The sequence below is a fragment of the Camelus bactrianus genome, chromosome 2 (assembly GCF_048773025.1).
Source record: "Camelus bactrianus isolate YW-2024 breed Bactrian camel chromosome 2, ASM4877302v1, whole genome shotgun sequence".
In the NCBI taxonomy this organism is placed as follows: domain Eukaryota; kingdom Metazoa; phylum Chordata; class Mammalia; order Artiodactyla; family Camelidae; genus Camelus; species Camelus bactrianus.
The window spans coordinates 50,366,604-50,392,047 of NC_133540.1; positions in this window are offsets into that span (position 1 = coordinate 50,366,604).

A 25,444-nucleotide genomic window follows, 5' to 3' on the forward strand; every position below is an offset into this window, starting at 1 on the left:
AACTTCTTTTTTATTTCTGATTTTATTAATTTGAGCCCTCTCCCTTTTTTCCTTGATGAGTCTGGCTAAAGGTTGATCAGTTTTGTTTATCTTTTCAAAGAAACAGCTTTTAGTGTCATTGATCTGTTCTATTGTTTTTTAGTCTCTGTTTCATTTATTTCTGCTCTGATCTTTATGATTTCTTTCCATATACTAGTTTTGGGTTTTGTTTGTTCTTCTTTCTCTAGTTGCTTTAGGTATAAGCTTAGTTTGTTTATTTGTAATGTTTCTTGTTTCCTGAGGTAGGCTTGTATCACTATAAACTTCCATCTTAGAACTGCTTTTGCTGCTTCCCATAGGTTTTGGATCATCATGTTTTTGTTTTGATTTGTGTCTAGGTATTTTTTGATATATTCAGTGATCTATTGGTTGTTTAGTAGCATATTATTTAGCCTCTGTGTGTTTGTGTTTTTTGCAGTTTTTTTCTTGAAGTTAATTTCCATTCTTATAGTGCTGTGATCAGAAAAGATGCTTGATATGATTTCGGTTTTCTTAAATTTACTAAGCCTTGCTTTGTGGACCGGCATGTCATCTATCCTGGAGAATGTTCCATGTACACTTGAAAAGAATGTGTATTCTGCTGCTTTTGCATGGATTACTCTATAAATATCAATGAATTCCATCTGGTCCAATGCATCATTTAAGGCCTATGTTTCCTTATTGATTTTCTGTCTGGATGATCTATCCATTGATGTAAGTGGGGTGTTGAAGTCCCCCACTATTATTGTGTTCCTGTTAATTTTTCTCTTTATGTCTGTTAACATTTGCTTTATACATTGAGATGCTCCTATCTTGGGTACATATATATTTTAAATTGTTATATCTTCTTCTTGGATTGATCTCTTGATCATTATGTAGTGTCCTTGTTTAATGTCTCTTGTAGCAGTCTTTATTTAAGGTCTACTTTGTCTGTTAATAAATGTTGCTACTCTGGTTTTCTTTTGATTTCCATTTGTGTGGAATACCATTTTACATCTCTTCACTTTCTGTGTCTCTCAATCTGAAGTGAGTCTCTTGTTACACAGCAAATATACTGGTCTTGTTTTTGTATCAGTTCAGCCTGTCTGTGTCTTTTGGTTGGAGCATTTAGTCTGTTTACATTTAAGGTAATTATTGATATATATGTTCTTATTGCCATTTTGCTAATTGTTTTTATAGGTCTTTGTTTTTCCTCTTTCCTTCGTTTTTCTCTTCCCTTGTGATTTGGTGACCATCTTTAGTGTTGTGTTTAGATTTCTTTTTCTTGTTTTGTGTGTATATCTATTACAGATTTTTGTTTTGTGGTTACCACGAGATTTTGGTGTAGCAGTCTCTGTCTCTGTCTCTCTCTATATATACATAATTATATCTATATATAATATATATAATATAGATATAATTATGTATATATATAATTGCTTAAGTTTCTGATCTCTTAATTTCAGATGCATTTTCAAAACTCTGCATTTGTACTCTCTTCACCTCATGATTACTGTTATCATTTTTACATCTAATTGTTTTGTGTATCTCTTATCTGCTTATTGTAGATATAGATGAGTTTATTACTTTTGTCTTTTAACCTTCCTACTAGTTTGTGTGTGGATGATTTCTTACCTTTACTGTACGTTTGCCTTTACTGGTGAGTTTTTCCATTTCATAATATTCTTGTTTCTAGTTGTGGCCTTTTCTTTTCTGCCTAGAGGAGTTCCTTTAGTATTTGTTGTAAAGGTGGGTTGGTGGTGTTGAATTCTTTTAGCTTTTGCTTGTCTATAAAGATTTTGATTTATCCATCCAATGTGAAGGAGAGCCTTGCTGGTAAGGTATTCTTGGTTGTAGGTGTTTCTCTTTTATCACTTTAAAGATACTGTGCCCCTCCCTTCTGGCCTGTAGAGTTTCAGCTGAAAAATCAGCTTATGATCTTAAGGTTCTCTTGTATGTTATTTGTTGCTTTTTCCTTGTTGCTTTTAATATTCTTTATCTTTAATTTTTGTCATTTTAATTATAGTGTCTCTTGGTGTGTTCTTTTTAGGGAAACCTGTATGAGACTCTGTGCTTTCTGGACTTGGGTGACTGTTTCCTTTTGCAGTTCAGGGGAGTTTTCAGCTATTATCTCTTCAAATATTTTCTCAGGCTCTTTCTCTCTCTTCTCCTCCGGGGACCTCGATAATGTGAATATTAGTGTGCTGGATGTTGTTCCACAGTTCTCTTAAACTGTCATCATTTCTTTTCACTCTTTTTTCTGATGCAGTTGTGATTTCCACTACTGTCTTTCAGCTCACTGATCCATTCTTCTGCCTTATGTAATCTACTACTGATTCCTTCTAGTGTATTTTTCCTATCAGTTATTGTATTCTTCATCTCTGTATAGTTGGTCTATATTTTCTAACTCTTTGTTAAAAAAAATCCTAACTTCTCACTCTGTGCATTCATTCTCCTCCTGAGTTCTTTACTCATCTTTATGATTATTACTCTGAACTCTTTCTCTGGTAAACTGCCTATCTCTGCATCAGTTTCTTGTTCTTCTGGGATGTTATCTTGTTTCTTTGTCTGGAACACATATCTCTATCACCTCATTTTGTCTAAATTTCTATTTGCATTTTTATGTATATGCTGGGTTAGTTACATTTCTTGACCTTGGAGAGGTAGCTTCTGTAGGAGGCATCCTATGTGTCCCAGCAGTGGACTCCCCTCTCATCACTCAAGGGCCATGGGTCAGCTGGTCCCAAGGTAGGTTCTTGCCTGTGTTTGCCAACTCAGTTCTACAGGCTATCGGATTGTCATTCTCTTGCTTCTGGAGTATTCCCCCTGGAAGGTGAAGCTGGTCTAGAGAATTTTGCAGGCTTCTTGGTGGGAGGGGATAGTGTCTGCCAGCTGGAGAGCTGGGTCTTGGCCCTCTGGTGGGCAGGGTAGTGCCTAGAGGCATCTCTAGAGGCAGATGGGTGGGATGTGTCCCCACCCAGTTGTTTGGCCTGATGCGTCCCAGCATAGGAACCTACAGGCTGTTTGGTGGGGCCAGACCTTGGTGCTAATGACCTAAGTCAGCCTATTAGAGAGTTCATGAAGATGAATACTCCCAGATATGTTTGCCACCAAGTCTATGTTCCTGGAAGGGTGGGGTGTCCAATCATACCCTGCCTCCTAGGATGTCCTCCAAGACCAGCAGGTAGGTCTGATCCTGGCTCCTAAGAAATTTCTGATTTTGCCCTTGGTCCCAGTGCAGGTAAGATTTTGTGTGTGTGTGTGTTTTTTTTAAGAGTGAAGTCTTTATTTCCCCTAGTCCTGTGGAGCTCCTGCAATTAAGCCATACTGGCCTTCAAAGCCAAAAACTCTGGGGACTCCTCCTTGGTGCCAGACCCCTGAGTTGGGGAGACTTACATGGGGCTCAGAACTCTCATTCTTGTAGGAGAACCTCTGTAATATAATTATTCTTCAGTTTGTGGGTCACCCACCCTAGGGGATGAGATTTGATTATGTCATGAGTCTGCCCCTCCTGCCCATCTTGTTGAGGTTCCTTCTTTATGCCTTTGGTTGTAGAAGATCTTTCCTCATAGGTGCCAGTCTTTTTCATCAATGGTGGTTCTGCAGTTAGTTGTGATTTTGGTGTGTTCGTGAGAGGAGGTGAGCTCTGTCTCCTGCTCTGACATCTTGGTCACCAACCCCCATGATTATTAAGATCACTTGGCATAGTTTCAGCTTGCATGCTTATTTTTATGGTTCTGCACTACTATCCAAAGAGAAAACTGCTGTGTTGCCCTTCAACAGGACAATCTAAGCACCCACAATTTAGAGGGTCCTGCTCAGCTTGCCCTGTTGAAGGGCTTTACTGTGTCTCCAAAAGAGGCTTACCTGCCTGGTTCTCAGGACAAGTCTGACATCATCTCTTACCACTTCCTCCTTTTCTAACTGAGCTACAGTTGGACTGACTTGGCTGCTCTGTGAATATGCCAAGTATCTGCTGTTTCAAGGTCTGTATAGAAGGGTACCTTAGCAAACGTCTCTAAAATGTCAATGTCAGTGGCATTTAAACACAATGAGTGTTTATTTCTCCTGAAGTTCATAGTCTAATGTGGTTTGGTGACAGAGTAGGGCAGGGAACACTGGCTTTGTTCCACACTGTTATTTGCAACAGCAGCTCCTTCCATCCTGTTGCTTTCTTCATACTCCCAACCCTAGGTCCTTAGAGTGTTCTCTATTTAGTTGATGGACAGAAAAAGAAAAAAGAGCATGAAAGATTATGAAAGAGGTTATGGAGGACATTCTATAGGTTAGAACTTGATCTCATGGCCCCACCTAACTGAAGGAGAGGCTGGAAATGTACATTAAATTTGTGTTGGGGGAAATGTCTATTTCAATCTCTATGATATCCTTAGGACTTACAAAGGATACTTGTTGGACCAGTAAGTGAATGAATGAGTGAACTTGGGAACCATGGCACAGCTGAACCTTTAGTTAGAAACTGACTGGGCTCTGATGCTAGGAGTCAAACAAATTGGAGGCCTGTACTGGGAATATTTTGCCTTGCCTTCAGGTCTGTTCTACCTTAATATGTTTAAATAAGAGGATATTTCCCCTCTTTATATGAGATTATAGATGAGATTGATATTCTTAATTTAAAGGACCTTCTGTTTTCACAGAATAAAAATTTCACATTACAAAGCATTCTTTACTCTCCTACATCTCTACAGCAAGTGGACCAACTCTATAGCTGAGAAGTTGACTATGAAGAAAGGCAGAGGATCTTGTATTTCTTCTCCACCCAGACTTTCTACCTATCCTACCTCTTTTTATATTTGTTTGCATCAGATTAAAAAACCAAAAATAAATGTTTTATTCATGCAGAACCTTTAGAGGGAGGTGTGGTAAAAAGCATCATTGGATACATATTTATGAATCACAATGTTTTACTCACATATATTATGATATACTAATATGCACATACCATCTCATACATACTGAATTCAGATCTAACAAACCATTCAGAATGATTAGCTCTGTTAATAGTGCAAATTTGGTGCAAGTAAACAGACTACTCCCAAGTATTTTTCAAAGCTCCTTAATAAATTCCAAGATGTTTTCACAAGTTTCTCTGCTTACTTATTCCTGAATAATCCATTTAAGTAATTGGCTTTCTGCCAGTGCCATGGTGTTTTATGCTGGTAGGGCTATTCCTATTGGGCATTATATATTCCTTCTTCCATTTGATTTAAAAATTTAGGTTCTCAGCAGTCCGGTAAATCTTTGTTCTTTTTATGTTCTTCCACATCCTCTCCTCTTTAGACCTGCTGTCACTGCCTTGGTTTAGGGCTTTATTTTCTATCTCCTGCATTTCTGCAATAGCCTTGTATAACTTATTGGTCTCCATGCCTACAGTCTGCTCCATTTCCAATTCATTTTCCATCCAGCTATTAGAGTTATTTTTCTAAAGTGCAAATAAAGGTCAAATGGAGTCCAAGAATTAAAAAGTAGGTGGCACAAACAAAATAGAAATGCTAGATAAGAAATCCAGAAACACAAGAATGTCCATTGTACCCTTTGTCTCTAATAACACAACTCCAAGTTTTAGCTGGGCACTTTTTGTCAGAATTAAGATATATCTTATCCTCCTTTGTAGTTTGGAGTGGATCACTGATTAAGTTTAGGCCAAAAAGTTGTAAATGGAAAAAATCCTATAGTACTTCAGGAAAGGCCACTTTAAAGCAAGTTGACTCAGCTGAGAAGTATTTCTTTTGTTCTCTCCTTTCTCCTCCTGTTGCTAATCTGGAAGGTACTCAGCTATCTTGGGCCATAATGACTTTAAGAGTGGAAGTTAAATGCTAAGGATGGCAGAACAGAAAAATAGGAGCCTGGTTTCCTGATGTCACTGTAAAATCACTATGTCAGCTCTGGGCTTCTTTTATATGATAGAGAATTAACATTTAAAAAATGTTTTGGGCTTTTTCCCTGCTGTGTGCAGACAAGCATAATATTAACCAACTTATCATGGGATGAATAATATGAGCCCTAGTTTGAATTTGAGAAGATGCCTGGAAGGCCTGCTAGAGTTGTCATATAAATAGTTGGAAATAAGGGATTGAGAGACACATAAGAAAACAAGAGAGGTTCAGAGTCATCATTTAATATCTCTTGAGCCTCTACTAGTGTCAGGCACTCTGTTAAGTCCTAAAATAAAAATATGAATAATATTAAGATGACTTATTCCCTACTCACAGATAACTTCTGGTTTAGTAGGAGAGAGATAGATATCTAAAGATATTTGGATTGCATTATGATAGATGATCAAATAAGGTACAAGAAAATAAGATTAATTTCATTAGGAAGTTAGGAAACTCATATAGGGTCATCAACCACCTCATTATGAAAATTCATTTGGACATTTTAAAGTCTCCATCTCATTTGAGTCTCCCTTTTTCATTTCTCACATTTAATCCAATCCAAAATTCTATCAATTGGATCCCCAAATTATTCTTAAATCAATCTATTCTTTTCCGTGATACTGTCACCCTCCTGGCTCAAGCCACCAAAGGTTCCCTGGTTTGGTACTGGTGCTTGCAGCGCTACTCTGTTTCTTAAAGCTGCAAATTTGTGGGCAAATACATACCTACCTGATGCTCCCTCCCCTCCCCTGCTTCCTTATTTGTAGAGTGACAGTATCTCTGCCAGGGCAAGACAGTTCAATCACTGGTAACTGGAAGGGAATGCCTCTCTCCACCCCACCCTGCAGTGTGCCATGAACATTCTATGTTCAAGAATCTGACCCAATTATAAATGGAGATTAACATTTTGTCACCTTAGTAGCAGTTAATTTTAGAGAAGAAACTGTATTTGGGAAAATATCTTGATAAGCTGCTTGTAGATAGAAGTGAGACCTAAAAGCACAGATGTGTGTGCCAAGGAAAGAAAAGAAGATGGATAACTGCTCTGCCTGAAGCAAGGAGAGGAATTTGCTTTCATACTGAGGAAGACAGGGGAGGAGAGAAGAGAGCGGAGAAGGTAAGTGAGGTGAGAGGAGTGGGGGGATGGCAGAGAACCAGGCTGGCTTGGTGTGAGACATTTGGAAGTTCTTTAAAAGGAGTCTCAGACAAGTAAAGGTATGTGAGATGGGTTAAAAACTCAATCCATAGATCCCTGTAAAAATTAGAGGAACTAAGAGGTTCCACAGTCAGAGGGAGCATCCTCAATTTCTGCGTATGTCCCCTCTCATCCCTGTTGTCAAGAATACTGTGAGACACCAGCCTGGCCAGGAATTAGGGGTGGGGATGGGAGTTCTACGATCACCCCAGATGTCCCTGCCTGCCCATAGGTGCCTTCCCTAGAAAAATAACTAGGAAGTTCCAGCAACAGGCCAGGGATTTAAGATTAGTCTGAGAAGACTTACTTTTACCATCGTCACCATTTTCATGTCAAAGGGACTCTCAAGCCAGAGAAGGTAGCCAGATCCCTAGGGGCAAAGGGTAAGGTGGACAGGAAGGGAATGGCTAAACACTATCATGATTTTGAATGCTGCACTGATAAATGGCTTCTTCTTGGGAATGTTGGTATTAGTAAAACTTAGTTTTGTCAGCTATGCACAGATCGGAAGGAAATGAGAAATATTGGTGTGTTGAGAGCTGTAATTTTCTATCAGGGCATTGAAGAGACCTTTCTATTACAGGGTGACTTTTGCTAATTTTAAGCATAAAAGATTTATGAGCATTCAGTCTATGATTTCTGAAAAGAAATTTCTTTTATTGCCACAGAACTGAAATTATTAAAAGCTTTCATTCACCATATTCTTTGAAGTGGTGAAAATGTCAGTGTTGATTTTAGAGGTAAAGAAAGAGATTTCAGCTATAAGTAAATATAGCGTGCTTTGTCTTCAGTCTTTTGCATGTAACTTTGTAAAGTGGTCTATGAGGGGAAATCTGGTTATTTTGGTAAAAACAGAACACTCAGACTAAAATGCTTCTGTGATCACTTCACCTCCCTCACTGAAGTAACGCCTTGCCGCAGGAGGTGATTTTGCTTCCCTGGCAAAGCTAGTAAAAGAATCCAAGACTCTTTGGATTAATGCAACAGCACTTCAACCGGTTGGTTAGAACAATCAAGAACATTCTGTCCCCACTGCAGTGTTTCAGTGTGTATCTTAGTTTCCAGGTCAAGGCCATATGCAGTATGGAGGTTGCTCTCAATACTCTGAAGCCATGAGTACACTTGCTTTAATTGCTCTAAATATCAGTGGGATGTCTGTTTGTTAATAGCTTATTAAGCCATAAACTGGCCTCTGGATATCCTTACGGTTCAGCTACTGGTAAGTCATCTACATTGATGTTGGGTACAGGATGATTGCCCCCTCACAGGACAGATGACTGCTGCTACATTTCGCCCTGGGCCACCCTATGAATCTGACTTAAGACTGGAGTGAAGAAGGTGTGTGTCCTTTGATCCTGAAAGGTGGCCCAGGGCAAAAGTCATAGCAGCAGCTCTGGGGAAACTAAGCCGTGTGGCAGGCCTGCACTGGCCCAGGTCCACAGAAGAATATCAGCAGCTGGTCAGAGAGAGCACTGGAGAAATTAGAGCACTCACTGCCTGTTTGACTCTTGGGATGCCCATCTGTAACTTGAATGATGGTCATGGGTGTAGAGTGACTAAAAAAGTGCTAGAAATTATGGATTTGTTTATGACAGAAAAAATAGTGTGATGAATTGGTGTTTTCCAGAATGGCTTTTTAGCAGTGGTTCTCTAACCTGAACAATACTCAAAATTATGAGATGCTTAAATACAAAAATTTAGGTTCAGTGCTTCTTGGCTGGAGACTGGGAATCCTTGAGCAACCCACTTGGGGAACCACTGTTTTATGAGGATGGACACAGTCTAGTGTAAATAAAAAGACTCGGGGAAGAAGGAGCGGGTTTTTGGACATGGCAACGGTAGGTCTCTCCCAGAGACAGCATACACAGTCTTTGTTTCATTATGCATTTTAAAAAATATTGAGATGTTTACACAATCCTAGAGCAGACAGAACCCTCCTTATGTTTCACAGTTTTTGTAGCTAATTTTATGTATCTTTGACAGTTCCAGATGGCTCCAACACTTCAAATTTCCCTTTAGGACCTACAATTCTTTGGAACATTGTGTGTGGGAGGCAAATCTCTTTTCCTCCTGAGATTGTTTCATCACCAAGCTGGGTGGGAGATGGCTGAGGGGATAAAAAAGACTAAAGTGTACAGCTGAGATCCAGGCAAGATAAATGAATGGTGAGAGACTGGGGAGAGAAGTTAAAGAAGGCAGGCTGGGAGGGCAGGTGGAGGAAGAGCAAATAAATGGATATGATTTGGAAGGGAGAGGAGGACAGACAGGAAAAAAGTAGGTTTTCTCTCTCCACTGTTGTTACCACACAATATCCACTACTCATCAACACAGCTACCATAAGGAAACTTGTGAGCACACAAACTGAATGTCATGCTCCAGGGGCTAGAGGGAACATTTTTGTGTCCTGGTGGGAATCTAATGGAAAAGTTATCGAAATGGCAGTGGTGGCTGCCGTGCGATCAGTCTCTGGCAATCCTCACAAGATGCCATTTCTTACTTACTGCCTCTGTGGCTCGTGTATAACAGGGCCAGTCATCTTGGCTGAAGGTGGTCCTTTGGGGGGCTTCTGACCCCTAGCCTGGCATGTGTTATGTCCCCATTTTACCCTCCCGTGGCTGTATTTCTAATCGCAGGGTTCATCACAGCTTACTGTAATGTTTTTTGAATGGTGAGGTCTTATTTTAAGGTTTAACCCATTTTCTCCATTACTCTTTTGATTTTCTATGTTCAGTGCTAGCTGGCTCTGTGTTCAGAGTTGGAGGAGGGCTATGCCAGGGAAGAAAGCTGGAGTCAAACATAATCTTCCACAACTGCTCTTCCCCGAAGCCTAAACCCCACTGTGGGAGAGGAATCTCAGACGCAGACACAATCTCCTGGCCAAGAACCCAAAAGGAAGACTTTGCCCGAGTTTAGAGAATACTCCTTGCTGGGAGGTGGAAGACAAGGGCAAGAGTGGGTCTGGAGTGGGGAGACCGTGTGCCCTGCTCCCCGGCAGAGCCGGGGGTGGGGGACCTGAGAGGGTTGGCACACTGAGTCCAGGTGCTGATGGTATGAAAGGAGCTTGGAGGGAAAACTCAGAGCTGGCCCCACCCTTCTCAGACAGCAGAGCAACTCTTTGCAGGTGGTGTGCAGGCTCCTCTCTCTTCAGCCAGGCCCATGGAGGCTTTAAAGGCTCACGGGCAGGAACAGGCTAACTAATAGGTCAGACTGAGGTCAACTGTGCTGCCTCCGGGAAAGAATGACCACTCTCCTTGGCTGGAGTGCTGTGCGAGGGCTACTGTAACAGAGAACCACAAGCTGGGTGGCTTAAGCAACAGAACCTTATTGTCTCACGGTTCTGAGGCTAAAGGTCTGAAATCAAGGTATTGCCAAGGTTGGTTCCTTCTGAGGGTGGTGAGGAACCCTGTTCTGTGCCTCTCTCTCACCTTCTGGTGGTTTGTTGACAATCTTTGTTACTCCTTGTCTTGTAGATATATCTCCCAGGTATCTTCACATGACATTCTCCCTGTGCACATGTCTCTGTGTCTAAATGTTCCATAAGACACCAGGGTGTGGAGAAAAGGGAACCCTCCTACACTGCTGGTGGGAATGTAGTTTGGTGCAGCCATTATGGAAAACAGTTTGAAAATTCCTTAAAAAACTAAAAATAGGCTTACCATATGATACAGCAATCCCCTCCTGGGCATCTTATCTGGAGGGAACTCTAATTCGAAAAGACACAAGCACCCCAATGTTCATAGAAGCACTGTTTACAATAGCCAAGACATGGAAACAACCTAAATGTCCATCGACAGATGACTGGATAAAGAAATGGTATATTTATAGAATGGAATACTATTCAGCCATAAAAATGATAAAATAATGCCATTTGCAGCAACATGGATGGACCTGTAGATCATCATTCTAAGTGAAGTAAGCCAGAAGGAGAAAGAAAAATACCACATAATACCACTTATATGTGGAATCTAAAAAAAGACAAATTAACTTATTTATAAAACAGAAACAGACTTACAGATGTAGAAAACAAACTTATGGTTGGAAGGGGAGGGAAGGAGGTAGGATGGGATAAATTGGAAGTTAGAGATTTGCAGATACCAACTACTATATATATAAAATAGATAACCAACAAGGTTCTATTGTATAGCACAGAGAACTGTATTATGTACATATATGTGTATATATGTGTGTGTGTGTATATATACACACACACACATATAAGCTGAATCATTATGATATACACCAGAAACATAACTTTGTAAATCGACTATACTTCAATTTAAAAAAAATATATAAAAAAATATAAAGACACTGGTCAAATTGGATTAGGGGCACTTTTATGACCTCATGCTAACTTGATTACTTCTGTGAAGACCTCGTCTCCAAACATAGTCCAAATGATTCTTCAAATTATTCTCCTCATGACTGTAGATGAACTTGCTAGTGAGGAAACCAACTGAAGTTCTCTTTGCGATTGAAAAACCATTTCACTTTCAGCTAAGGAAACAGGTCATCAGTGAAAAAAAGGAGAAACTGCATGGCATCTAAACGCCTAACAGGATAATGTTTTCAAGGTTCAGGGAGGGTCTGAGGTAAAGGATGAGAGCAGAACTTCTTTCTCTGGTGAGTTGAGTGAGGGTCTCCCCAGATAGAGGATTGGCCAAAGGACTTGAAAAAATGGGCTGTGTGGAAGGGAAAGGAAATTAAAGGGAGGAGGGGAAGAGACGGGGGTTGGAAAAGGAGAGAACAGCCACCTGGGATCCCCTCTCTGAGTCTTTGCCTGCTGTAAAGGAAATACTAAGTTAGGTAAAACTGTAACCCTCCTTTCACCCTAGCCCTGTGTGATTTTGCTTCTCTGAGGGGCAGGGTCCTCTGGTAAAGTATCTTGTGTGCCTCCCGCATAGTCCCATGTGTCCTGCTCTGGCGGAGACTAAAAGCAGGCGGTCTGCAGGGGCTTCTCTGGCAATCTTGCAGGGACTCCATAGGATGCAGCCTCCCTCCCTCCCTGCTCCTCGTTGGAGTCACCAGGGCTGACATAGTGGAGAGAGCCACAGACCACCAGTGCAAAGCAGAGACAGTAAGTCTGAGCCCCTTCAGGAGATCACAGACCACCTTTCAAGACAGAAAAGGTGTCCTTCCCTGTGTGATAAGTCTTAAAAAACTCTCCACAGGTGCATGTTCAAACATTCTGGCCATTCCACTGAGGAATGAAGAATAACCTTTCCCCAAAGTGAGGCAACTTCTGAACCTTGATTTTTTTTTTACTTCAAATGAAGTCTAAACCTTTTGAAGTTTGTCATTCTTTCTCTAGGGAAAGGAAATGAGGTGAGGAAGTTCTTAAAACATTTATGATTAAAAAAGTTCTAGGTATCAAAAAGTTTTCATGAAACATATTTTGATGACTTAAATGTAAGTGAATTAACTGCAAGCTTTTAGTTTGAAGATTTTTCAATTTCAAAAAATAAATAGAAAAGAAAATTTGGAGTGTGGGAGAGAAGATAACACAGGTTAGAGGAGATAGAAAATGATTTAGATGTACTTTATATTTGTATATCTGGGATTTTTCCACATGTTGTCAGTATATTTTCCAGGACTCCCTATTTGCTTTATTCTTTATTTCTTCAATTTAAAATAAAAACTGCACTTTGTCTATGTAATATATATATGTATGTGTTTATATGCATTTTTAAGCTGGAACTCATCACCAACTTTAAAAATAGTCATTTACTTTCTGCATTCAGCTTCTGTGTGACTATTACAGAGCACCTTTATTTTCAAGATTTAACCTTACAATGTGCAAAACACATAAAAACACAATACAATATAAAACATAAAGCCTGAAAAGGAAATTTTAAACATGTTTCATCCTCTTCTCTGGCCTGTAGGTCACAGATTACTCAGCAGAGGAGATTTTCTCATGAGCAGGGCCACGTTTACTCATTTCTGCCTCCCTGGCCTCTAGCACAGTGTTCAGGATGAGCAGCCCCCCAAAAGGTACTTGAATGTACCATAGCCCTTGGTAGCTTTGCCCAAGCTGAGTCTCAGAGATAGCTTGTGTTTAGTATTTCTTTTCCCTGAGGAGAGCTTGATTTGGGACACCACACTCCATTCCTATTGGCTTCAGAATTTGGAATGAGGAATGAAAAATGTCTCCTTTCTTTTTTCTTTGGAAATATTTTTTCCTTTTGTACAGAACAGGAGAAATGGTCACATTAAGAGTAGTAAGTGCAGCCTCCAGGCAAGGTGCCATGGTAATAAGTGAATAAAGGGAAGGGACCCAGGAAACAAGAGTGCTCTCAATAAGAACGGTTGAAGAGGGGACTTTTGTAACTTTGCAAAGTTAATTACTATTTATCAAACTCCTTGTAGTGGCAGACAAATCAGTTTAAGAAATGTGAACTGATTTTTATTAATTAAATACATCATATCATATATTCTTTTCTACTCTATCTTATAATACAATCTCTTCTGTATTTAAAAAAATTAGCAAGATTCATGGAGAAGCCATTTTATATCTGTTTTTAAAAGGTTTATGATGTTCTATTAAAGTACTGTTTTTTGTGTATATTTTTTATTGTATAGTCAGTTTACAATGTTTTGTCAGTTTCTGGTGTACAGCACATTGCTTCAGTCATACATGAACATACATATATTTGTTATCATATTCTTTTTCACCATAAGTTACTATAAGATAATGAATATAGTTCCCTGTGCTATGCAGTATAAACTTGTTTATTTTATATATAGTAGCTAGTATCTGCAAATCTCAAACTACCAATTTATCTCTTCCCACCTCCTTCCCTCCTCCTTCAACCATAAGATTGTTTTCTATGTCTGAGTGTGTTTCTGTTTTGTAAATATGTTCATTTATATATATTTTTAGATTCCACATATATGTGATATCATATGGTATTTTTCCTTCTCTTTCTGGCTTACTTCACTTAGAATGACATTCTGTAGGCCCATTCATATTGCTGCAAATGGCATTATTTTATTATTCTTTATGGCTGAGTAGTATTCCATTGTATAAATATATACCATGTCTTCTATATCCAGTCATCTGTCGATGGACATTTAGGTTGTTTTAATGTCTTGGCTATTGTAAACAGCGCTGCTATGAACATTGAGGTAAATGTAATCTTTTTGAATTAAGGGTCCCTCTGGAGATATGCCCAGGAGTGGGATTGCTGGATCATATGGTAAGTCTGTTTTTAGTCTTTTGAGGAATCTCCATACTGTTTTCCACAGTGGCTGCACCAGACTGCATTCCTGCCAGCAGTGTAGGAGGGCTCTCTTTTCTCCACACCCTCTCCAGCATTAATGGTTTGTGGACTTTTGAATGATGGCCATTCTGACTGGTGTGAGGTGATACCTCATTGTAGTTTTGATTTGCATTTCTCTGACAGTTAGTGATATTGAGCGTTTTTTCATGTGCCTATTTGTCATTTGTATGTCTTTGGAGAATTGCTTATTTAGGTCTTCTGCCCATTTTTTGATTGAGTTGTTTGTTTTTTTCTTATTAAGTCTTATGTGCTGTTTATATATTCTGGAAGTTAAGCCCTTGTCAGTCTCATCTTTTGCAAATATTTTCCCCCATTCCATAGGTTACCTCTTTGTTTTGCTCATGGTTTCCTGTGCTGTGCAAAAGCTGGTAAGTTTAATTAGGTCCCATTTGTTTATTTTTGCTTTTATTTCTATTGCCTGTGGTAGGCTGCCCTAGGAGAACATTGCTGAGATTTATGTCAGATAATGTTTTGCCTGTTTTCTTCTAAGAGGTTTATAGTATTTTGTCTTATGTTTAAGTCCTTAAGTCATTTTGAGTTTATTTTTGTGTATGGTGTGAGGGAGTATTCTAACTTCACTGATTTACATGCAGCTGTCCAGTTTTCCCACACCCATTTGCTGAAGAGATGGTCTTTACTCCATTGTATGTTCTTGCCTCCTTTGTCAAAGATTAATTGACCAAAAGTCTGTGGGTCTATTTCTGGGCTCTCTATTCTGTTCTATTGATCCATATGTCTGTTTTTGTGCCAATACTATGCTGTTTTGATTACTGTAGTTCCATCGTATTGTCTGAAGTCTGGGAGGGTTATTTATCCAGCTTTGTTCTTTTTCTTCAGTATTGCTCTAGCAATTCTGGGTCTTTTGTGATTCCATATAAATTTTAGGATTATTTGTCCCAATTCTGTGAAAAATGTCCTGGGTAATTTGATAGGGATCACATTAAATCTGTAGATTGCTTTGGGTAGAATGGCCATTTTAATTATATTAATTCTTACAGTCCAAGAACATGGGATATCTTTCCATTTCTTTAAGTCATCTTTAATTTCCTTAGGCAGTGTTTTGTAGTTCTCCACATATGTCTTTCACTTCCTTGGTTGGATTTATTCCTAAGTATTTTATGTTTTTGGATGCAATTTTAAAAGAGATTGTTTCTTTGCTTTTCCTTTTCTGATATTTCATTGTTAGTGTAAAGAAATGCCACTGATTTCTGTATGTTAATCTTGTAGCCTGCTACCTTGCTGAATTCCTTTATCAGCTCTAGTAGTTTTAAAGTACTGTTTTAAAGTAAACTTGTATTATACCTGCAAGTTCTTACACTAACGCAGAATGGGGGAGTGATTAAGAGTTCTAGGGACAGATCCAGGTTCTAGTTCTATTGTTAACTGGCTGTGTGACTGTGAGCAAATTACCTTAGCTCTCTGATCTTCAGTTTTGTCACTTATTAAGAAGGAATGATAATATTAACAACTCATAAGATTACATATCAAAAGATTTTATGCATGTACAAACACTTATTCACATCCATGGCATACAGTAGTGAAAGCCTCATACAGGAGGTGAACCATATCACTCAACCCTGTCCTATTTTGTTGTCTGTCAAATCTTTGTGCTTGTCCAAGAAGCCTGTTACACTTAGTAGCCAATAGAGGATATGCCAAGACCTGTCAGTGTCCCTTGGGGGTAGTATCTCAGCACCTAGATTCAGGGCATTTGGAATTCAGACCCTCAGACATAGGTCTTGGAGATGAGTTTTTGAACTGACACCAAAAGCAAAAGCAACAAAAACAAAAGTAAATAAGTAGGACCACATTATTATAGCAAGGTTTGGCACAAAAAAAGGGAACCATCAACAAAATGAGAAGACAACCTACTGAATGGGAGAAAATATTTGCAAATCATTTATCTGATATGGCGCTATTATTCAAAATGTCTAAAGAACTTATACAACTCAACAGCAAACAAATGGTGTTACCACCTATGTTCTAGGAGTTTTTAGGTTTCAGGTCTTACATTCAAGTCTTCAATTCATTTTAAGTTAATTTTTTGTGTAATATAGTGGTCTATTTTCTTTCTTTTGAATGTGGCTGTCTAGTTTTTCCAACACCATTTATAGCAAAACAAAAACAAACATAAAGCTCCTCCAACAATCCAAATTAAAAATGGGTAGAAGATCTAACTAGACATTTTTTTTCCCAAAGAAGACAAGTATATAAAAAGACATTCAACATTATTAATTATCAGGGAAATGCAAATCAAAACCACAGTGAGATACCATCTCTCACTTGTTAGAATGGCTATTATCAAAAAGCCTAGAAATAAACAATTTTGGCAAGGATGTGGAAAAAAGGGACTTCTTCTTTGTGCACTGTTGATGGGGTTTTAAACTGGTACAGCCACTATGAAAAACAGTATGGGGTTTCTGCAAAAAATTAAAAAATAGAACTACCATATAATTGAGCAATTTCACTTCTGGATATTTATCCAAAGAAAACAAAAACACTAACTCAGAAAGATATATTCACTCCCATGGTCATTGCAACATTATTTACAGTAGTCAAGATATGAAAACAATGTAAGTGCATATCGATGGATGAATGGACAAAGAAGATTGGGGGATATATATATTATATGTATATGATGGAATATTATTTATCCACAAACAAGAATGAAATCTTGCCATTTGGGACAACATCAATGGACCTTGAGGGCATTATACTTAGTGAAATAAGTCAGATACAGAAAGACAAATACTGAATGAATGATTTCTGATTCTTAAAAAACAAAACAAAACAAAACCCAAAGAAGGTCATAGATACAGAAAACAGATTGGTGGTTGACAGAGGTATAGGTTGGAAGGTGGGAGAAATGGGTGAAGGGGTCAAAATTTAAGAAGAAAAAATAAATGAAAAAGAATCAATTGTTTTCACTTAAACTTGCTAAACACCAATTAGAAAGTAAAATGAAAAAAAATTGATCCTATTCAGAAAAGCAATAGTAATTAAACACCGAGAAACAACTTTAGTAAGAATTATGGAAAAAAACAGCAACACTTCAGTGAAAGACATGAAATAAAATTTAAATTAAAGACTATTTGAACGTGTCAGTTCCTCCCAGGTTAGTTGGTAAGTTAAATGCTATTCTAAGTAAAATCCCTCCAAAAAATTTGTGGGGGAAAGTTGACCCAGACTCCTGTTTCTAATGGGAGAATGATTTCTAAAAGGCTTATAACGGAGTCTCCCTCCAGCCTTCATTTAGTTTAAATATCTTTGACAAGATGAATGAAAATATCCAAGAAATTCAAGAAATAGAAGAATAATGAGGACACTATTAATAATAAGATGTCCTATAAGGCTGTAATAATCAAGTAGTTTGGTGCTGGCATTAATTAGTATTGACGGATGAATCAAGGAATTTATACAGAATTTTCCCTAATGTTGAATTCCTTATACACATACATCTTTTTTACAAGGACTCTGAAAATTCTCATTCAAGGTCAGTAGCTCCTCAGAATGGCAGATCCTACAAATTGTCAAGGAAGTCTTATGGTTTCTTAGACGGAAGTGCTATTTTTGGAGCATTCCTGCTTTCAGCTCACCGGGCCTCTGGCCTCTGCCCTTTGTGGTGTGTGTGTGTGTGTGTTTTCGTCTCTGCTTCTCTGCTTCCCCTACCTGTTCCTTCTGGTGACTAGCAGGTTTTTACCGACAAATCTTAGCCATGTGTCTGACACATGCTCCCCTCAGCCTGCCTGTTCTTGCCAAATACTCCTCACTCTGTCTTAGATCACAGACTACATCTTTCAACCCCGACACCCCTGGAACCACACCCCATCATACTCCTCTTGCTCACTTTCAGACCATGACCAAGTTCTGTTCAGACTGATTCCAAAGGGGACCTGATTTGAACTGATCTATGGAGTAAGTTCTCTGAGAGTGGGAAATTACTCTATCCATCCTCCACCTATCTCTTCCTCAATCTCTGAGAAGAATGGTCATATAGATAGCCTAAAATCCTTTATTGTTTATACAAACTGAAGAAAACCAGAAGCATGCAGCACTGCACACACCCTACTTGTGGCCCGCTTTCCGGCTCTGGCACCCGGGCCTCTGTGCGCATGCTCTAACTGGGCTCCTTTCATGTAACTGCTCCATGTCTTGAGATTCAATTATTCTTAGGAAGCTTTTCAATAATTTGGGTTGGGCTTTTCTTTTCTTTGTTTTTCTGTTTGCTTCTTTTTTCTTTATTCCCATTCCCTTGACTGGGAATCGTAGATTTAACCTATATTAAGTATTTCAGTTTTGGGAACTTGATAAAGAGACTGTTTTTAGTGCAATGTCACATCTAATGGGAGAATAATCTTTGAAAGTCTTATAAAGCAGTCACTCCCTTGCCTTCATTTAGTGCATCAGCACACCAATGAAAATAGTACTTACGAAAGATTAGAACTGGATAAATAAGGAAGGACTTAGGACTCAGATCAAGAATGGCACATGTAAATGATCCTTTGTCAAAACATTTGAGAAGCAAACTTTGAAAATCTCTATTTGCTCCTTCTTGTGATTCACCCATTTCTCTATTACTCTATTTTTCTCTGAAGAAATGGAAATGTCAAAGATAGCCACAAAGTAATATCAATAATTCAGTGCAAATAAGCTGAGATTCCATGGCTAACACCCCAGTGAGAGTCATTTCCGATAACTCAGAGAGCACTCTTTAGAGAAGCCACACGTGTTAGGAAGGGATTTTGAGATCCTGATTCCCAAGGTTGTCCCCTCAGGATCAGATTAGTCCCAGGATGATTTTTCAGGGGACCTTTTCTTCCACAGAAGCTCATTAAAAAAGGACAAGTGAAGAGGAAACTGTTCACTGATAATGCACATTTGCGGAGGGTAATGTTTCAACACAGAAAATCTTAAATTGACAAAACCAATGCTGTTCAATTCCTGAAAAAAATATTGTACCTTTCAGAAATTAAACTAGAGGTGTGTGTTTTTTCTTTTCTATCTGAAGATTTCTCTTTCCCTTAATTTTTGACCCGAGCCTTTAGTCCTGTTTCTGATTTCTCCAGAGGATAATGAAATGATGAAAGAAGGAAGAATCAAGTAAAGTGCAAGTAAATTTTAGCTGAGACTTTTTCTGTGGTGTCTGTGAGCTAATGCTGTGATGGGCATTTTAGGGTTGCCCATTTTTCTTACTGAACTTACTTTCAAAATGATAAAATAAATACAAGTTCTTTTATTGTGAACCCAAGTTTGCAGCCATTTAGGCTACAAAAATAGCAAAGTTACTATCTATCTGTGCCCTTTCCTCTGCCTCAAAGTGACAGGCAGCTGCTCTGAAGATTAAGAGAGGAAGGCTGAAGGGTCACATCCTCTGGGTTTTAAATGATGATATGAAAGTTTCATTAATGAGAATCTCAGTCTGAATTGCCTGGATAACAACAGGGGGGATTTATCTTAATGTGCACACTTATGCTTGCATTTTCTGCATAAGTAGTATTGGAAAATATGAATAATATTTGAGAATATAACTTCTTTAAAAATATTGGGAACATATTAATCATCTTCATTCCTATGGGAGTTTGTGGGCTGGAGACCCTTGGTAGATAACATAAGTAAGTAAAATAATCTAGAAAAAGAAGTGACAGTATGTTGAGGTCTGTGGTAAAGAGGAGAGGGTGCCTGTCACCTGAGGGGGCACCACCACTTGAAGGCTGGAAGCTGTGGACACATGGGAATGAGGGCCCATTATTTGACAATAATATTTTGCTAGAGAAACCCCAACTTTGGATTTAATGTATAATTTTGAAGGTTATCAACTAATGAAAGGTTTTAAAAAATTGGTGGGTCAAATACTATGAAGACTAAAGAAATCATGCCTGCAGGTTAGACCCCAGACATTAGCATCAGTTTTCATTATCCATCTAGACAGGCTGGCCCTCCATATGGATAGGCATTAAAATCAACTATTTCCTAGAGAAAAATGTTAGTGATGACAATGGAAAACATTTGATGGAATGGTAAGTTATGTCATTTTCTTCAGTGCACTTACCATGATGACAGTGCTTTTTCTGTGTCTCTCCTAACTTTCCTTTCTTTTCCTTGATTCCGTGTTTTTTGATGCCTTCCAGTTGCCAGGAACTGTGCACTGTGAACTGGAAGGGGAAGGGACGGAAACAGGGGTAAGGTACACAGACAAGTTACATACCTTCTGTGCAGGACTTTGGGGTCTAGAGGGAGAGACTGGTATAAAGCATAGAGCTGTGATTCAGGGTAAAGAGAGCTAAGGTTAGGCAGGCATTTGTTTCCTAGGCTTCCTTCACAAAGTACCACAATACTGGTGGCTTGAAACAACAGAAATGGATTCTTTTTCGGTTCTGGAGGCCAGAAGTCCAAGATCAAGGAGTCAGCTGGCTTAGTTCCTTCTGGAGGGTCTGAGAGAGAAACTCTTTCATGCCTCTCCTAGCTTCTGGTTCTTGCCAGCAGTCTTTGGGGTTCCTTGGCTTGGAGATGCATCATTTCAATCTATATCTCTGTTTCACACAGCATTCATCCCTGTGTGTGTCTAAATTTCCTTTTCCTTATAAGGACACTAACCATTGGATGACAGCTCCCCTTAATCCAGTATGACCTCATCTCCACTCCATTACATCTGCAAAGACCCTAGTTCCCAATAAGGTCAAGGTTATGGGAGTTAGGACTTGACTATATATTTTGGGGGGACACAGATCAACCCACAAGAAGCAGGTAGAGGGCATGATGGTGGCACAGAAAAGGAGCAGCTAGTAGCCTGGGGGAGGAGGGAAGCTTTTTCAGGGAAAGTGATGCAGGAGCCAGGTTTTGAAAGACAGGAAGGTATCTGCTCCGTAAAGAGCGAGATCACTTTAGACAGACATCATGGTGCATGCTAAAACGGAGGCACATAAGGGGAACAAATTGTGTGAAGCACAAGGCATGTAGTGTCAGAGCTCTGGGGAAGGAGACTGGAAATTCAGGATGACACCAGCTTGTTTAGGGCTCTTACGGGCTTGCCCAGCCTGGTCTTCATCCTGAAGAAAATGGGAATTGGCCAAGGTTTCAGTGCAGGGAAGGGGTGTGATCAGATTTGTGTTTCCGAGAGATGTCTTTGTGCTGCTATGAGCGTGGGTGGCAGGAGGCAGAAAGAAGTTTTGGGAGCTCACTTGGTTTCATGGCTATTGCAATAGTGAGGGGCTGAGGGCTGAGGATGCAGACAAGGAGGAGCACAGAAGTGAGGGAGACTTTGAAGGCTGAGCTGATTAGACTTAACAAGGAAGGAGTAATTTGCTGAATTATCTAGATTAGAAAACGAAGTAGATGGTGAGGTTACCATCTGTGACAGAGGCAAAGAAAGAAGGGGTTTTGGTAAGAAGACGATGGTTCCATTTTGGTCATGTTGAATTTGAGGTACTGGTGGACATCCAGGTGGAGTTATCAGGTATGAATTTGTATCAGTATCAGGGCCTGGAGCTCTTAGTCTGGGAATATTTGTAGACTGTCCTGAGGTTACTCAATTGGTGATGAAAGTTTTGAATCTATTTGTCGAGGGGAAATGCATGATGTCTATAGGGTTCCTTCTAGCTTTCCCATCTGATCTTTTGCCTGGGTGCAAATTTTGATAACAGTAATTGGTTTCTAGGGATAACACATATTTATCAGGAATCCTTTGTGGAACCAAATGCAGTTTTAAAATGTGGGGTCACCAACAGCCCTAGAACTGTGGAGAATCTGACTTTGGCTTATGTGGCTTGTGAAGAGTGCCTTGTTTAAAAAAAAATTCTGGGCCTTTGTTACATTCCCTCGGATAAGAATCTTGTGTGTTGGGGTCCTTGGAGGAACCACCCCTGTGGGAGTGATAAGGCAAGAGACCTGCATAAAAACTTCCTACAGGACATACAGTAGTGCAACACACTTCACAGGAGATTTGATCTGCACACTTTTCTAAAAAGACCATGATCATGAATATTCAATCTGTAACAAAACTTCCTAAATTTGACATACAAAGGATGTTCTCTGCTCTTGAAATCACGCATAAGGAAGGGTCCTTGAGAGTTCAGCTAGATCTAAGGCTTTCAAACTGTGCTCTGGGGAAGCAGGGGAAATGTGCTGGATAAGCCCAAGGGTTAGAAAACCTGCATGATTTCTCTTCGACCCTGAGTTATTTAGTTTTCCTCTCTTCTTTCTCTGAGTTCCTTTATTTAGAGAAAGCCTTTTAATTTATGGATCTGTAGCTTTGTTTACTCCCTTCCTCCTGTCCCATGGGTGCCCTTCAGCCCTTTTTGCCTCTGACTGGCTGCTTCTGTGATTGCCTGCAGTTTGCTCTGGGCCTGAGGCTTAGTGTTCTCAGTAAAAGAGAGATCATCTAATGCTAAAGATAGCCGTTAACAGGGTAATAATAGATGCTTGAAGCTTCCCCTATAATGTAATTAGAGGAAGTTAGTAACAGCTTTGATAAAGGTATAGCTTTGAAGAGAAAATGGGTCGGGAGCTTCTGTGTCTGCTGGAAGATGTACAACACGTTTCTGTCGAGTGCCCTGTGACTATCAGAAGTACTCGCAGGCTGGTCTGCTTCTAAAGGTTTTCAGATATGCGAGTTTTAGAATGTGAAACATAGCTTGTCCTCATAATATAAAGTTGGGTTTCTGACAAAAGCAATTTCTGGACCACATGCCCCTGAGGGTGACTATGGGGGATGCAGGTGACCCAGGTGAAAGGGCATCCATGCATGGTTCTATATTAAGTCCATTTCTTTTGAAATTAAATGTATTTTCCCCCAATAACTGATTTTATGGTTTTTTAAATTACTTTTCCTGTCTGGCATGCAGGTTTCAAATCAGTTACTTCTGGATGGGATCATGTGACAATGAACTTCTTTTCTGCAATTCTTGCCATTTCTTTCTGCAAGTAAGATTGCTGGGCTTGGGAGAGCAACATTCTGATTTGTTTCTGGCTGTGGTTGTTTTTGACTCTCCCTTTTGGATGGACTAGGTCACTACTTCCCCTTGGGCATTTTCACATATTCTGTCCTATTTCTAGGACTTCAGCTTTGAAAGGGTGTCTGTACTACAGTAGAAAGAACATGGGTATTGGAGACATGGTTTGGTTGAATCCTGGCTCTGCTACTGTCTGTCCAGTGGGCAGGAAAGGAAATTTCCTGAGCTTCTATTTCTCTCTCTAACATGGGGCATAACAACCCCAAGCCCAACAGGGTTATTTACCTCCTAGTGCTGTGCCTGTCACTTTATATGTAAGTTCTCAATGAATGTTAGTTTTTCCTCCCTACCCCACAAGAATGGGTATTGACTGTGACATCTTTAGTGCACAATCTTTAAAGGCTATTTTTAAGGCTGAGCCTTAAAACATCCCCATATGCATTCATTTGTACCCAAAGATTGTATTAGTGCTTCATTCTTTAAAAAAATTTTTTTAATTAAAGTATAGTTGATTTTTAATGTTGTGTTAGTTTCTGGTATATAGCAATGTGATTCAGTTATACATATATATGTATATATATTCTTTTTCATATTCTTTCTCATTATAGGTTATTAAGATATTGAATGTAGTTCCCTGTGATACACAGACATAGAAAACAAACTTACGGTTACCAAAGGGGAAAGGGATGGGGGATAAATTGGGACGTTGAGATTAGTGCTTCATTCTTGAAAGGATACATTCGTCACTTGATGGAACTCAAGGATCTTTTCCACCCCATGCTCTTGCCATTTCTACAAAAAAGTCAGAAGCAGGGAAAGGAAATAAGTTTCATTCCACAAAGAGGAGAGTAGTTACTCAAGTTCAGGATCTCTGATGGGGCCACACTTCCTAAGGCAGAGACGTCAAAGGGGCAGAAAGTCCTGTGTGGGTGTAAAGCTGCTACTCTCTTCTTGTCCTGCAGTCTGGAAGAATACGGAGCGAATACGAAGGGGTTTCTCCTTCTCTCTTCCTCAACTCCCTGCCTGACCTCTTACCTTGGCCTGAGAAGGCCTGGAATAAGTGGGGTTATGAACGTATCAATTACTCTCTCTCTCTTTTAGTCTTTGTTCCCATCTGCTAGTTCTTGGTTTGAGAGTAGACGTTCCACCTTATAATACCATTTCATATGTAAGATCTCAGGCTTCGTTGCTGTCAGCAGGGAAAATCGACAAAGCACGCTTTACTCCCTGTTCATTTTCGTCCGTGCCAGCAATCTTTGCTTGGGTGATAGAGATCTCCAGTCTCCAGGTAGTCCAGACTAGTTTATTGAACTTGTGCCCTGAGGTTTGGAACCAGAGTTTCCAAATCTGTAATTAGGAACTTCTTTGCTTCATTTGCACATCTTTCTAAGTTGCACTTTCTAAGACTTTGTAAGTTGGTCATATCCTTCTCCCCGTCCCCACAGTTTCCACTACATATGTACTTACCATGCTTTCTCAGCAAGGAAGAGAGGTTGGCAGGAATCATCTTTAAAGTATGGGGGCAAATAGTATGGATTGGTTTGTTTAACTTTTGCTCATCTTCCTTTTCAGTGCCTTCTTATTTAGCAAAACTTGGAAAGCAAACAATTGCTATTTCCCAGATGTCCTTGCAGCTGGAGTTCTGGAATGGGTTTCTGAAGTCTCACAGGAGACTTCAATTCAGAACTGAAGTCGGTGGAGAGGTGTGTTTTCCAGTGGCTCTTAGCAGAGGTCACACAGTTCTTCTGGACGGGGCAGCTTTTCACCTTGGCATGTGGGATCCTTGTGCAGGGCTGGCCTGGTTCTGGAGCTGGCTGCTGTGGGGGAAACCTGCCGCTGTACTTGCAAAGTGGTTTCCTGCTGTGTTAGTTCAGGTTTGTGTTATCACGTTCCATTCCTGGAAGCTGAGCCTACAGTCTGTTATTTTCTGCTAGCTCAATGATTATATAAGGCATTTATTAGCCAGTAATCACTTCTTTTGTGCTTACTCAATTTCAGCATAAACTTAACTCTGTTGGAACCCTCACAACGTAAAAATCAATACCAAGAATGGCACAGGCCACAGACTCAAGCAAATGTGAATATAGAGCTGGTTTTCTGATCTGGTTGTGTTTGAAGGCAGTAAAGATA